This window comes from Lissotriton helveticus, chromosome 3_2, assembly GCF_964261635.1.
Source record: "Lissotriton helveticus chromosome 3_2, aLisHel1.1, whole genome shotgun sequence".
Lineage (NCBI taxonomy): Eukaryota > Metazoa > Chordata > Amphibia > Caudata > Salamandridae > Lissotriton > Lissotriton helveticus.
This window is the reverse complement of record NC_136062.1, coordinates 258,710,127-258,724,634: the sequence shown is the minus strand read 5'-3', so window position 1 is coordinate 258,724,634 and position 14,508 is coordinate 258,710,127. Positions and strand designations below refer to the sequence as shown.

Sequence of the window (14,508 nt, the reverse complement as noted above, 5' to 3'; positions counted from 1 at the left end):
TCCCCAAATCTTATTGAACTTCTTGACAATTCCATGACGGCGATAGTAAATTCTTTCCTTCGCCATAACTCTGTTTATAGTGTTAATGCTTTCCAATAAAGTTGGGCTGTGTTATAAATTCCGTTTTTACACTATAGAGGATCTGGCCGTTAAGAAATGGAAAATACATTTCTAATCCGGACATTACTTCCATTTCAAAGAGGTAATACAAGCAAGGACTGTGGGTCTTTCCATTCCTTACTTTGGTGGGGAAAATGCTATATAATCTGAGCGCAGTTTGCCCGTCATAATATAATCTGAGCAAAGTTTGCCCGTCATACCCCCTTGGCTCAGGTAGCACAACACCTTACAGTCAGCATCAGCAGGCCTGCCGCCTGAGTGAGGTGAGTGAGTCCGTTTTTCTGCCCCGGGACGAGACTGAAAGAAGCATTCAGGATCCTATTCTGAGCCGGTGCACTGTGCACAGGAAGGGTTCATGAGTCCTGGTTTTGAACAAAATTGGCCGGCCAAGGGTTCAGACACTAACTTGGCAAGCAGGGTAAGAGAACTTACATTGGTTTGGAACACAGGGACCAGAATACACGATTAATCCTATCATTCATGAACCGAGTGATCCAACATATAATACAGGATCTAGGGTCTATGTACAACATGTATTTGAAATAAGTTGGCCCACGTACATATAAGGAATCTTATTTTGGCCCTTGTTTCTTTTATAACAATTCTACTTGATTCTATTGAATTTGCATTATATATTTATATGTGTGATTTGAATGGAATGTTTGTAGTGTGATTGATAGTTTGACTGTGGTATTAGGGGGGTTGAGCCTGGGTCTCTCCAGGGTGTACATACATTGTTATGAATATTGTTACTGTGGTGTTGGCATTTGAATAGATATTGTATATACCTAAGTCTAGGTGTATGTACCATAAGAATCGTTGAATATTGTGAATAAATATGATGTATACATTTTTGCCTCAAACCTGGCTTTGAGATTTGTGATGTATTGAATCGCTGGGCTTAATTGCGACTTATTGAGCTTTGAAATTATTGATGAGTTATTTTACTTCGATCTATGTACCAGACGGGTGGTTACTTATATTAACTCGGCAACTTCCAGTTAGTGCATGAGATGCAGACAGCACAACTCAGAAACAGGAAGCGCCAACCACTTCTCGCTGTTCAACCACCAATTTGTAGAGTTATTATTTATTTCAGCATGTTTTTAAAAAATGTTATACATATATTTGTAGAGTTATTATGTTATTGTATGCGTTGTTAACAGTGAGAATTTGTTGAAAACGTTCTCAGGGCCCCTCCGTATCCGCAGATGGGGATCATGCTAAAGCCACAGGAAGGCTGGGTCTCATAAGCCAGCCCTCTTCATGACATGTAAGCATTTCTGGGTATTAAGGCCAGCAGGCTATTAAGTGTGTCCGTTGATGCCTGCCATGTGTGATCACTCTGCCTGAGGATGGCCAATCAGCGTGGATCAGTAGCTAAGCCGCGCTCTCATCATGTATACTAGTCAGGTTTATCATGAATGTCAAGGCTTCGTCTCATAGTTGTGATTTATATGATGCAGTGTATTTTTAGGTTAGGCAGAGGCATTTTTAGCTGTCTTGCAAAGCTTCTACCATCGATATTCAGGGTGAATAGGCCACCCCCCCTCAGCCACTGGTTGATTACTCCACATTACATAACTGTCATTCATGATTCTGCAACCACCATCACAACACGTGTGCTGACAACCAACAGCATGGGTGAGTTGTAAATGGACCTAGGTGCCTTCTTGTCCGCCACTTTCTATGGATGGTGGTACACCCTGGACATGCCAACTCACCCCACACAAATGTTCACAAGTCACATGACAAGTCACATCCTGGAGGTGAATGCTTCTAGAAAAGTCAGCAATCCACTATCATAAACTTGTTAAAAGGAACCATATACCAATTTTTAACATTACTTCGCTGTCTACAGTGAATGTACTAGCTAGGTATTCTCTTAGTAAGCCCATTCACTGCAATGCACCGTATCTCAGAAATAAAGCGGTGGTTACCTCTCTAACTTCCAGAGTTACACAGTTAGTGCATGCCCTGTGGACAGCATGTTTTGAAAACAAATGTTGTGTGGCTCTATTCCTTTCCTGCATGGCACAGAACACATTCATGATATGGGCCGCTGCTGGCCATTATGATGCCATTACTGTGGTTGCTGTGGTTGTGGTCTGTTCGTTTTGGTCTCCTCCCCCATTGCACTCCGTGCTCGTGCCCACCTACTTGCTCTCCACACCTGGGCTCTGGCTTCAGCACATTTTGTTTTGCATCTTGCTTCACAGCTTCAGCCTCTATCCCAGAGTTCAGTGGAGCATACGGAGTCACCGATTTAATTTTCAGAGTGTGCCTCCCAGAGTTCTGCTTAAGACTATTTCTTGAACCCGAAGTTGGTCCTTGGATGTGCTCCCCTACTGTTGAACATGTTGTACTCGAGAGGGTCTCTCCCTACTGAGTCACTGTCACCACCCATGGCTTAGCGCTGTCTCTTGGTGGAATCCAGCCCAGGCCCGGACTGGCAATGCCGGGCACCGGGCAATCCCCCGGTCGGCTGCCAGGGTTGGGGGCCGGTTTTTTGGCCGGGGGCCGGTTTTGTTGCTGGGTGGGGCTGGTGCCGTTTTTTTTAACACTGCGTGCGTGTCACTCGCTCCAGAGCCTCCTTGCGGTAAAACACACAATTTAAACAATCTCAACAGAATTGCAATCACCTGTGACTGCAGCTGCGTTCTGTTCAGGATAAATAAATTTGGAGCTGGCGCAGCAGTGCCATTTTAGTGGGTGGGTGGGTCGCGTGCGCGCCCGGGCTGCCCCTAGTCTTCAGTTCAGTTCAATCACCTCAGGAGGGGGAGGGGGGGAGGGGGGCAGGCGCGGCTGTTGGCGTGGCACATGCGCAATAAAAAGTGCGCGCGGCGTGACCAGAATTCCAGATCCCAGAGACTGAAACAACAAGAGGCCCTCGGCCTCTCCCACCCCATAATTTAATAATTTCTAGCCCTGGCCCTGCCTGTCCCAGTGTCCAACTTCCTGCAGTGGCCTGTCTTCCGCCCGCCGCCAGGTGAGTGTTATTTGCATTTTTCCAAATTGAATTTCAATCCGATAATGCACAGCAGAATAGGAGCGCGGGGTTAACAGGTAGGTAGGGCCGAAGTTAGTACATGTAGGAAGCGTCTATTTATCTAATGTGCGGAGCGCTGAAACGAGTCAGTCTGCTTTTAGGGCGCTGAGACTAATGAAGCACAATTTCTGCTAAAAAAATGATTGCTCGACATATTTGCCTTGTTCCCACGTGATGAATGTTCCTTTGCAAGCATCCATAGCTAAATGAACCTTTCAGCCCTGTAAGTTATCTAATGCAAATGCTATCAAAATTTGCTTTTTTATTTCCTGGCTGAGATTTGCAAAGATACGGGCTGTGTTCCCTCAGGTTTTATGATTGCAGAATTTCTGTACATCCAGGGGTAATTAATATAGTTGGACTCGAGGTCATTATTTTTGAGGAGAGTTAAAATGTACTAGAATTTCTATGTGTAAGAGATAAACGAATTTACTAGGTTCAAAAACGGGGATGTGCATTTCCAACAGCAATGTAGCCTGTGTCATTACACACATTGCTGTTTGAGACCTTCGTCCCTTACTTTAAAACAACACAGTTTTGAAATGACAATACCTTTGCACACGCAATGGTGTGATGAAAGGTGGTACTTTGCAGCACACAAAGAAGCAGCAATAAACATTTCAGATACAAAAGCTATATTGCGCCAAAAGTTGACACTAGCACCGTGCAAATTTGCTTTATGCCACAGAGCCCCGTCCCGTTATTAGCCAAGCAAAGGGGATTAACAGGGCAGGAACAACACAACCATTCAATTTTGACGCAAAACCACATTTACTGACCTGGCTCTGCCTGAAATCTGAATGCCAAATGACACCAGGGACAAGTGGACTATAGTTTGAGATTTCTATACATAACGTGTGATTTCTGGGAAATAATTAATTTTACCCTGCTTACCCCTGAATAGTCAGGGCCCCTAGAGCGGGCAGCTCTGCACATTCTGTGCTTGGAAGGTTGGTGTAAGGGCGGGGCCAAAGGCCCCCATAGCTAGAAATGACCACACAGATGAAGTGCTATACTATCTGGAATGGGCTCAGAGCACGTACTCCTGGCCCCTTTTATTGGAAGGGTCACCTGACCATTGACACCTGTGATGGATGGGTGTGAGGTGTGTGGAAGCCAGCCCTCAAGGAGTGTCTGGTGGATGCACAGTATTTGGAAACACTAGAACGTGACAAGCCGGTCACTGCAGTTGGGTGGAGCAGAGGGAGTGATACTGTGACGTAGTGGCCGTAGGGCTGGCCACGTGGTGCTGGCACATACAACTTGAGCGTTCTTTCCTTTGAACAATCAATTTACAGATGACTTGAACTGATTGATTCTTATACATTTCTCTAATATTGCTCAGGAGGAGATTTATTTTGTAAGCGTTCTTTCCTTTGTGCCAGCTGCCAAGCAGAAGCCCACCGCCTATCCTGGTACATGTTGTTGGAGGTTGTGAGCAGGTGCAGGCCCGGACTGGCAATGCCGGGCACCGGGCAATCCCCCGGTAGGCTGGAGGGGGTGGGAGCCGGTTTTGTGGCTGGGGGCCAATTTTCAGTCCGCCCGTCACAGCCTGTGATAACCTAACATAAACAGACGGAGCGAGGAGGAGGAGGTGCCTGTGCGCAGCTCGCAGAATTCCATTTCCCGCATGCGCATTGGGCAATTAACTGCGCGTGACTGACGAGAGGAGCAGAGGTGCGCACGGACGGACTGTAGTTGAGCGGCCGGCCCCTGCATAATTTTATTCCTACAGTGGCTACTGGCAGTGGCTGGCTAGCGCCGCCGCCTAGCCCCCCGATCCCCCTGTGTCTGCCATAGTGCCAGTGCCACCCCGTCCCGTGACCCCACCAACAGCAGGCTTCAAGACGGCAAACCCGGTATAAAACCTAACTCTCCAAGACCAGAGGCCCGAAAACCAGCAAGGTAAATGTCCGGTTGGACGTTAAAAGACTTTCATAATTAAGTGTTCGTCACACGCCCTGGCCCCGGTGCCACTGCACCTGCTGCACCATCGATAGACAGGCCAAGTTTGAAATCTCCACCTAATTATCACCAATACTGCATGGAGCGTTAATAACAGCATGCAGGAATTCTCTCCAATAACGCGCCAGTGCTGAGCACGAGGAATAATCACGTAAATTGGTGTGCGCGGTGATTTTGACATTATTTCGAGCATTTTCCCCTACTACATTTCAGTTACCTTTCACAGGTGGTGGGGATGGAATGTGCAGGCATTCCCACTAAAGGAATAATCTCTAAGGGGAATAAAATCCCATTCCTGTATCAATCGGGATTTCCAGCAGACTCGTTTTTCTTTTTTTTTAATTGGCCTCAACATAGAAGGTAATATAGCACATATCAATTTAAATCAAGCGACCACATAGCCTTAGTTTCTTTTCTACTAGGAGTTGGCCTAACAGCTAGGGCTGTCGCCCTCGAATGCGGGGAACTGGGTTCGAGTGACACTGAACATCCTGTGATTCTGGGCAAATCACTTAATCTCCCCGTGCCTAACAAAAATGAATGTGTTCTCATGTAATTCAACTGGTGCTATGTAAAGCGCGGCTCGATACCCGATTTGGGTCAAGTTCGCGCTATATAAACTCTGTGGAAAAAACAACATATTTTTCCAATTTTGTATCAGTAGATCCAAAGTTCAATTGTTAAAAGAATTCCCCAAATCTTATTGAACTTCTTGACAATTCCATGACGGCGATAGTAAATTCTTTCCTTCGCCATAACTCTGTTTATAGTGTTAATGCTTTCCAATAAAGTTGGGCTGTGTTATAAATTCCGTTTTTACACTATAGAGGATCTGGCCGTTAAGAAATGGAAAATACATTTCTAATCCGGACATTACTTCCATTTCAAAGAGGTAATACAAGCAAGGTCTGTGGGTTCCATTCCTTACTTTGGTGGGGAAAATGCTATATAATCTGAGCGCAGTTTGCCCGTCATAATATAATCTGAGCAAAGTTTGCCCGTCATACCCCCTTGGCTCAGGTAGCACAACACCTTACAGTCAGCATCAGCAGGCCTGCCGCCTGAGTGAGGTGAGTGAGTCCGTTTTTCTGCCCCGGGACGAGACTGAAAGAAGCATTCAGGATCCTATTCTGAGCCGGTGCACTGTGCACAGGAAGGGTTCATGAGTCCTGGTTTTGAACAAAATTGGCCGGCCAAGGGTTCAGACACTAACTTGGCAAGCAGGGTAAGAGAACTTACATTGGTTTGGAACACAGGGACCAGAATACACGATTAATCCTATCATTCATGAACCGAGTGATCCAACATATAATACAGGATCTAGGGTCTATGTACAACATGTATTTGAAATAAGTTGGCCCACGTACATATAAGGAATCTTATTTTGGCCCTTGTTTCTTTTATAACAATTCTACTTGATTCTATTGAATTTGCATTATATATTTATATGTGTGATTTGAATGGAATGTTTGTAGTGTGATTGATAGTTTGACTGTGGTATTTGGGGGGTTGAGCCTGGGTCTCTCCAGGGTGTACATACATTGTTATGAATATTGTTACTGTGGTGTTGGCATTTGAATAGATATTGTATATACCTAAGTCTAGGTGTATGTACCATAAGAATCGTTGAATATTGTGAATAAATATGATGTATACATTTTTGCCTCAAACCTGGCTTTGAGATTTGTGATGTATTGAATCGCTGGGCTTAATTGCGACTTATTGAGCTTTGAAATTATTGATGAGTTATTTTACTTCGATCTATGTACCAGACGGGTGGTTACTTATATTAACTCGGCAACTTCCAGTTAGTGCATGAGATGCAGACAGCACAACTCAGAAACAGGAAGCGCCAACCACTTCTCGCTGTTCAACCACCAATTTGTAGAGTTATTATTTATTTCAGCATGTTTTTAAAAAATGTTATACATATATTTGTAGAGTTATTATGTTATTGTATGCGTTGTTAACAGTGAGAATTTGTTGAAAACGTTCTCAGGGCCCCTCCGTATCCGCAGATGGGGATCATGCTAAAGCCACAGGAAGGCTGGGTCTCATAAGCCAGCCCTCTTCATGACATGTAAGCATTTCTGGGTATTAAGGCCAGCAGGCTATTAAGTGTGTCCGTTGATGCCTGCCATGTGTGATCACTCTGCCTGAGGATGGCCAATCAGCGTGGATCAGTAGCTAAGCCGCGCTCTCATCATGTATACTAGTCAGGTTTATCATGAATGTCAAGGCTTCGTCTCATAGTTGTGATTTATATGATGCAGTGTATTTTTAGGTTAGGCAGAGGCATTTTTAGCTGTCTTGCAAAGCTTCTACCATCGATATTCAGGGTGAATAGGCCACCCCCCCTCAGCCACTGGTTGATTACTCCACATTACATAACTGTCATTCATGATTCTGCAACCACCATCACAACACGTGTGCTGACAACCAACAGCATGGGTGAGTTGTAAATGGACCTAGGTGCCTTCTTGTCCGCCACTTTCTATGGATGGTGGTACACCCTGGACATGCCAACTCACCCCACACAAATGTTCACAAGTCACATGACAAGTCACATCCTGGAGGTGAATGCTTCTAGAAAAGTCAGCAATCCACTATCATAAACTTGTTAAAAGGAACCATATACCAATTTTTAACATTACTTCGCTGTCTACAGTGAATGTACTAGCTAGGTATTCTCTTAGTAAGCCCATTCACTGCAATGCACCGTATCTCAGAAATAAAGCGGTGGTTACCTCTCTAACTTCCAGAGTTACACAGTTAGTGCATGCCCTGTGGACAGCATGTTTTGAAAACAAATGTTGTGTGGCTCTATTCCTTTCCTGCATGGCACAGAACACATTCATGATATGGGCCGCTGCTGGCCATTATGATGCCATTACTGTGGTTGCTGTGGTTGTGGTCTGTTCGTTTTGGTCTCCTCCCCCATTGCACTCCGTGCTCGTGCCCACCTACTTGCTCTCCACACCTGGGCTCTGGCTTCAGCACATTTTGTTTTGCATCTTGCTTCACAGCTTCAGCCTCTATCCCAGAGTTCAGTGGAGCATACGGAGTCACCGATTTAATTTTCAGAGTGTGCCTCCCAGAGTTCTGCTTAAGACTATTTCTTGAACCCGAAGTTGGTCCTTGGATGTGCTCCCCTACTGTTGAACATGTTGTACTCGAGAGGGTCTCTCCCTACTGAGTCACTGTCACCACCCATGGCTTAGCGCTGTCTCTTGGTGGAATCCAGCCCCATGTCTGTCCAGAACAAAACTTGTATTCCCCACCTACACCAGTTTTGCTATATAAAACAGTATAATCTAGAATTGATTCCCAAAAATGCTAGCATCTACATTCAGCACATACAATTTAATGACACATATTTCCTGACCGCCTAGCGTCCCAGTAGATATCTCCCCTTTGTGTCTACCTTATCCTCTCTCATCAGCAGCGAAACTAGGGCAGCCACATCATGTAAGTACACCATATGCTTAACTAGAGACAGCCCCAACATGCACTAAATGTTCCCATTCTTTGCGCACTTTATCTATTTCTGCTAGAGGTATGTTCTTCTCTTGTAACACTGGGATTACGATTCCTTTTGTTTTCTGGTAATAGTGCACCCTTGTGCCTTTTTGTGTAGCTAGCTATTCGTACCCTTGACATTATGTGTAACGGTCTTCCATGTATCCCTATTGCCACTGACCTGATCCCTACTTTCCATCTCCCTTGGCCAAACATGATGCCCCCACATGATATCCACACCTGTTATAATCACCCTGGACCTTTCTTTGCCCACAACTCCTGGCATCCTCTAAACCTAACCACAAAAAAACGCCCCCTTACAGACACACAGACAACCAACAACCGCCTATTCTACAACTCGGGTGCAACTTGTAACAGCATGTCAACAATAGTGCATAGAAAGTAGTCCCATTGTGAGCAATCCCCTAATAAAGACCCCATGAACTTCATGTTTTGTATGCACCTTACTCTTTCCAGCACTAGAATGTAAGCTAGAGCCCTTCGTTCAAACATTTTCAGATTAGTCACATTGCATTGGGTCTACCGCGAGCATACCATTTGCCTGCCCCACCATTCTGCTTGTCTGCTGATTCTCCTCCTGAATGTTCAAATTGGTAGATATTTGGAATACAGGCTCTGTTCACTGTGGCCTTTCCGAATTTCGCCACCACTTTCCCCAATACCCTTGTCAAAAACATTTGATAAGACACAATCCCACAGCTACTTCGGTCTCAATTTATACCAGCCTATTATTAGTATGATCGCACTTTCCCTGGCTTCAAGAGCAAAGGGAAACTCCCTACTTTTCTGGAGTGCCAGTCAACTATTCCCCTTGTAATTTGACCACCCAATTTGAATATGTGATGAAAATGTGCTGTAAAATTCACCATTTTGGTCTGTCGTTTTCCAAAAATTTCTCGGGGGGAAAATCCCCCCAAACCCCCCTAGTGATAGTCCGGCTCGCTCGCTGCGCTCGCTCGCTGCGCTCGCTCGCTACGCGCCACACGGGGGCTGGCTAGCTTCATGCCGTACGGGGGCTGGTCTGAAAAAATTTGCCAGGGCTGCTTTCAGTTCCCAGTCCGGCCCTGGTGGATCCGGAAGTGCAGGTGTTCGGCTGTGTTGAGGGTGTCATCTGCGTGGGTGATGACCTTGGGTGTGGACTTGTGGGCGATGGCTATTCCTCCTCTAATTCAGTTGGCGCTATCCCTGCGGGTGATCTTGTAGCCGTCCGCGATGGCTATGGCGATGTTGGGCACCGAGGAGTCGTTCCTCCAGGTCTTGGTCAGGAAGGCCACGTCTGGGGCGAAGGTGTCGGTCAGATCCCAGAGCTCGACGGCGTGTTTGCGTGCGGAGCGGGTGTTGAGGAGTATGCAGCGGAGGTGGTTGGGTCCAGTCCTTGGAGGTTTGGTGGTTCTGTCGCAGATGAAGCTGCAGGTGCGGCAGGAGAAGGGTCCCTGGGTCCGTCTCGGGGCTGTTTGAAGCAGGTGTGGTTTCGGCCGGCGTTGAGTGCGTGGAGGGTGCTGGTGTGGTAGTGGATTCTGGTGTCGTGGTGTTCCGTGGCGTCCATGGGTTCTGGTGCTGGGCGCAGTCCAGGCTCGGACGGGTGCAGACGGGCTTGCCTTAGGCGTGCCAGCGGCGCGGCCATGTAGCGGCCTCCATGATAAGGCAGGGAGGGAGGGAGGAGTAGCTGGGAGGCGGGAGCGGGCGGCAAATGGGCGACGAGGAGGGCGGGGCCGCCGGGAAGCAGCGGCTGGAACAGGCAGGGGTTTACAGAAAGAAAAGGGGGAGGAGTGGGGAGAGGAAACGGGAGAGGGGGGGGAAAGGCAAAGGGAAAAGAGAAAAAAACAGGGCACAAAACAGGACATTACACAACGGAAAGGGGCAACACTGGGCAGCAGGGAGAACAGAAAGGCGGGCGGCAGTCAGGCACCGTGGGATCGAATCCACGCCTCACAGCACCACTGAGCAGCAGCAGGAGCACTGGCGCAGCAAGGAGGAGCTGTGCGACAGAGGGGGAGGTGCCTGGCCAGCAATTCAATACTTTCTAAATGTCTTTGTAGTAATAAAAATAATCCAGATTTGTGTTTTTTACAAAGCCCTGAAAGACAAAGCAGGAGGGTGGTGTTCATTTTCCAGATTTACAGTTATATCATAAAGCCTTCCGCTTAAGACAAGTATTCGAATGGATTTCTCCATTACAATGTTAATTTCTGCCTTAATGGCTGGATATCGACTGCTCCTTACTTTCACCCTTCTCTCCCATAAAGATTCTTTCCTTCTCCTCTAACACTAATATCACATCTTCACCCCTTTTCAAGCAGACTTGCACTTCAGTAAAACCTTTTTATGGAGCCACACACATTGACTTGAGACTATTTCTTATAATATCCACTTTGATATACTAGTCTCATTACTATAAACAAAAAACAATTATTTTATAAATTTTAGATACAAAAGGGTATATTATGGCCCAGAGATTTATTTTCTGATAATGAACCTCATTCTTTTTCACACTTCCAATAATTGTTTAAGTGGCCAGTTCCTTCTTACCTAAATATCTTCTCCTCACAAACATTAGTTTGGAAGTTAATTATTCTTTATCAGAAACTCTGACTCCTTCTACAATGCAGTCTTCTCTTTGTACTATTTTAACCTCTCTTCCTAAAGCACCTCCTATGTATAAATAGCATCACTCTCCAAAATCTATCTAGAACTAAAACTAAGGATATGCTTAATTGGGAATCAGATTTGGGCTTTACCTGGCCTATCACTCCCTGTAGCAAAATATGGGATAAAATCCATGAGATCTCTAGAACAGGTTCTACTACTCAGTCATCACAGACTGTATCTTACTCACACCAACCTTGTTAAACTAGCCAATAATACTAACAATCAAGGCTGGTCATGTAATCATACTAATTGTGATCTTACTCACTTGTAATGGCATTGCCTTCCCACAGTATATTTTTGGAAAAAGATTTGATCTCAACTCACAACAATCTTTCACTTGCATTCCTCACTCTCTCCTTTAACACTATTCATAGGAAGTTTATCTGAAGATACTGGCTCAGATATTTATAATAATATGTAGTATCTCATGTTGGCTTTAGTGTTACAACAAATTATACCTAATTGAAAATGTTCTTCTGATATATAATACACGGCCTGACACAGCTTTCGCTTCATTGTCTGCTCCATAAGTTAATAGAGAGTTATATTGGTTGCCACTAACTTAATTTTTAGACTCTGTTGCTAACAAAAACACTAATTGTTTTTCCTCTGAAAATGTTAAAACACCTTAAGATGTTTTATTCTCTACATATGCATTCGTTAACCCCTTCCACACTCATGACGAGCTGAGCTCGTCATGAGTTGCGCCGCTCGCATGCTCATGACGAGCTCAGCTCGTCATGTAATGCGGTTTTTCGCAAAACGCCGCACAGCGCGAAAAAAGCTGCCGCACGCATGCGGTGATCTCCTTGTTTCACTCTATGATCTTTAACATTTATATTCTATATTGTTGTGACTTGGGCTACAATTTTGATATTCTTCCTTTTCCTCCTTCCCCCTTTTTCCTCCTGCCCATATTAACCCAAAGTTGGAAAATGTTAAACAGCTTCTTTTCTTATTGAGAGTTTCGTATGATTATTGCTTTTTGGATATAAGCATTTATTATTACTCTTTTTTGCCAGTGTTAATTCTCAATGAAGCTGATTTACCTTTAAAAAAAATATTGAAAATCACATCAGCGCTTTAGGACCACATGAAGCAACTCATTACTCTATTTGGTCAACAAATTCCTCTGTGACTTGCAGTATCCTCATGATGTATGGTGGGAGGTATTTTATCTCATATTTATTAGCTGCAAGCCTCGTGACATTTGACACTTTTAATCATGGATTTTGCCTTCAATTCAAAATCATCTGTCCTAGTGTCAATGAAATATATTAAACAAGAATGCATGTTACCCTCTCACTCTGATGTCCCTATGTCAGATTTATGTGCCTAGTTTGACAATGTGTTGAGTACAAGGGCTAGGGATGGATGGCTTCATTCCACAACCAATGGCTGCACAGAATCCTCAGGCTTTCACATTGACCCTGTCCTTAGATTCGGTAGACAAATTGGACAGAAATCAAAGGCAGCCAAGCACAATCTGAACCTGTACATAGAGAAGCCCTTCTCACACATGGCAACTTGCCTAACAGAGGTCTCAAAAATCAACAGGATTGCTCTTTCTCTTGTTGTTTTTTAACCGTATCCCAAGCAAGACATCTTACCACAATAATCTGGTAAGCCACAATGTCTGGAAAGCGCATTAAACCCCTCAAGAGGATCACAGCAGTAGTAATAGTAAGATGGGCATAGAAGATGAAGAAGGTGCATTCCTCCTCTGTCTCAGGAAGGAGCTAACGACTCTCCTCCTCAAACAGCATCTGGTTTTAGTGTAACCTCTTGGTATGCCCCTTATGTAGAAAGCCCTTTACTTCAACACTTTGCATCTTCCAACTTTAGCATTGCTATACCTTTCTCCCTGCTCTTGACTACATCCTCCCCTGTCAGCAACCACATTTCAGGCAACATGTTTGGCACCCACTTGTCAATACTTAAAACCTATCCCTTACCTTTTCCCTGTACTCCTACGTGTTTCTTTCTTAGCCCTCACCTGACCACATACTCCTTGTATTAACCTCCCCAGTGCATGGTGACCCCTCAATTTTATAGTTTGGGCTTTAAATGTATACATCACTAAATCAACAAATCATAAAGCAGAGCAAAGCTAACCGTATTTTCAGTGAAAAGAGCAAAACAAAACATCATCAGTACTCGTTTTACAAAAATGGTGTAATTGTGATGCCCCAAAGGGTACTTATGCAAGGCACAACTAAGACACTATTTGGTCATGATTATGAGTATTGGTGCCATTTATCGCACATGTTAAATAACGATACCACAGGTTACGTCATTTATCGAGTGTGATAAATATGACATATTACAAGTTGTTGGAGAATGACATGTAGATTTTGGTGTTTAACACACCTAAATCCACATGATACAGCAGATACTGCCATTAAATTTAACAGAGATTGAGTTAATTATCGGATGTGCGAAATACCTAACAACTCATAATTCCAGCCTGTGTGTAAACAGGGGTTTACGCAAGGGTTGGAATGAACCGCCTAACTTGTAATCAGGCCGTATACAGTATGACAGCCAGAAAAACTACTTCTCATACTTTTACGTTTTCACTTTACACTTTATTTCATTTGCAATATAATATTTCTGCCACTATTTTTGGTCTATTATGCAATAATGAGTATGCACAGTGGAATGGAAAACCATAACCTTATGCTTTTCTTTCCATCTCTGCCTAGTCATGAAATTACTGACTTTTATCAAGAAATTGTAGCTATACCTCAACTTGGACCAATGTCTGCTCAAATTGCTAACAGTTTTAGATTACTCCATCTGTCCACATTTATCTGGATTCCTCTATGGTGTTATGTAGTTTCTGCAGTCAGCTATAGATGGCAATAAACGAAGGTCATCAGTTCTACCAAACCTCATGCCTTTCAACCCTATCACTCCATACTACACTGATTGAACAATCCACCAGAAAATTGATTTCTGACTTTGTAGAGGCCAATCACCTTCTGAACAACTTACAACCAGGCTTACCAGAAGCTACAAGGGCAGCCAGTCTTGTTGTTAGCTTTGGGTGTCCTGCACACACCAGGTGATGGAGGGGTGTTGTTGAATTCTGGGAGAAGAATGCACCATCACATTATGTAATAGAGCATTTAGATGGTGTTAAACTAAAGTGCCCAGATTAGTCTATAGGTGCCTCAGAACAA

At 44.4% G+C, this 14,508-nt stretch overlaps 1 protein-coding gene across 1 annotated transcript in view; it reads right to left on the bottom strand.

The window, feature by feature from the left end:
- OTUD7A (OTU deubiquitinase 7A) overlaps positions 1-14,508 on the bottom strand; it is a 681,211-nt gene that overhangs the window by 22,648 nt on the left and 644,055 nt on the right. The gene's annotated exons all lie outside the window — the stretch shown is intronic.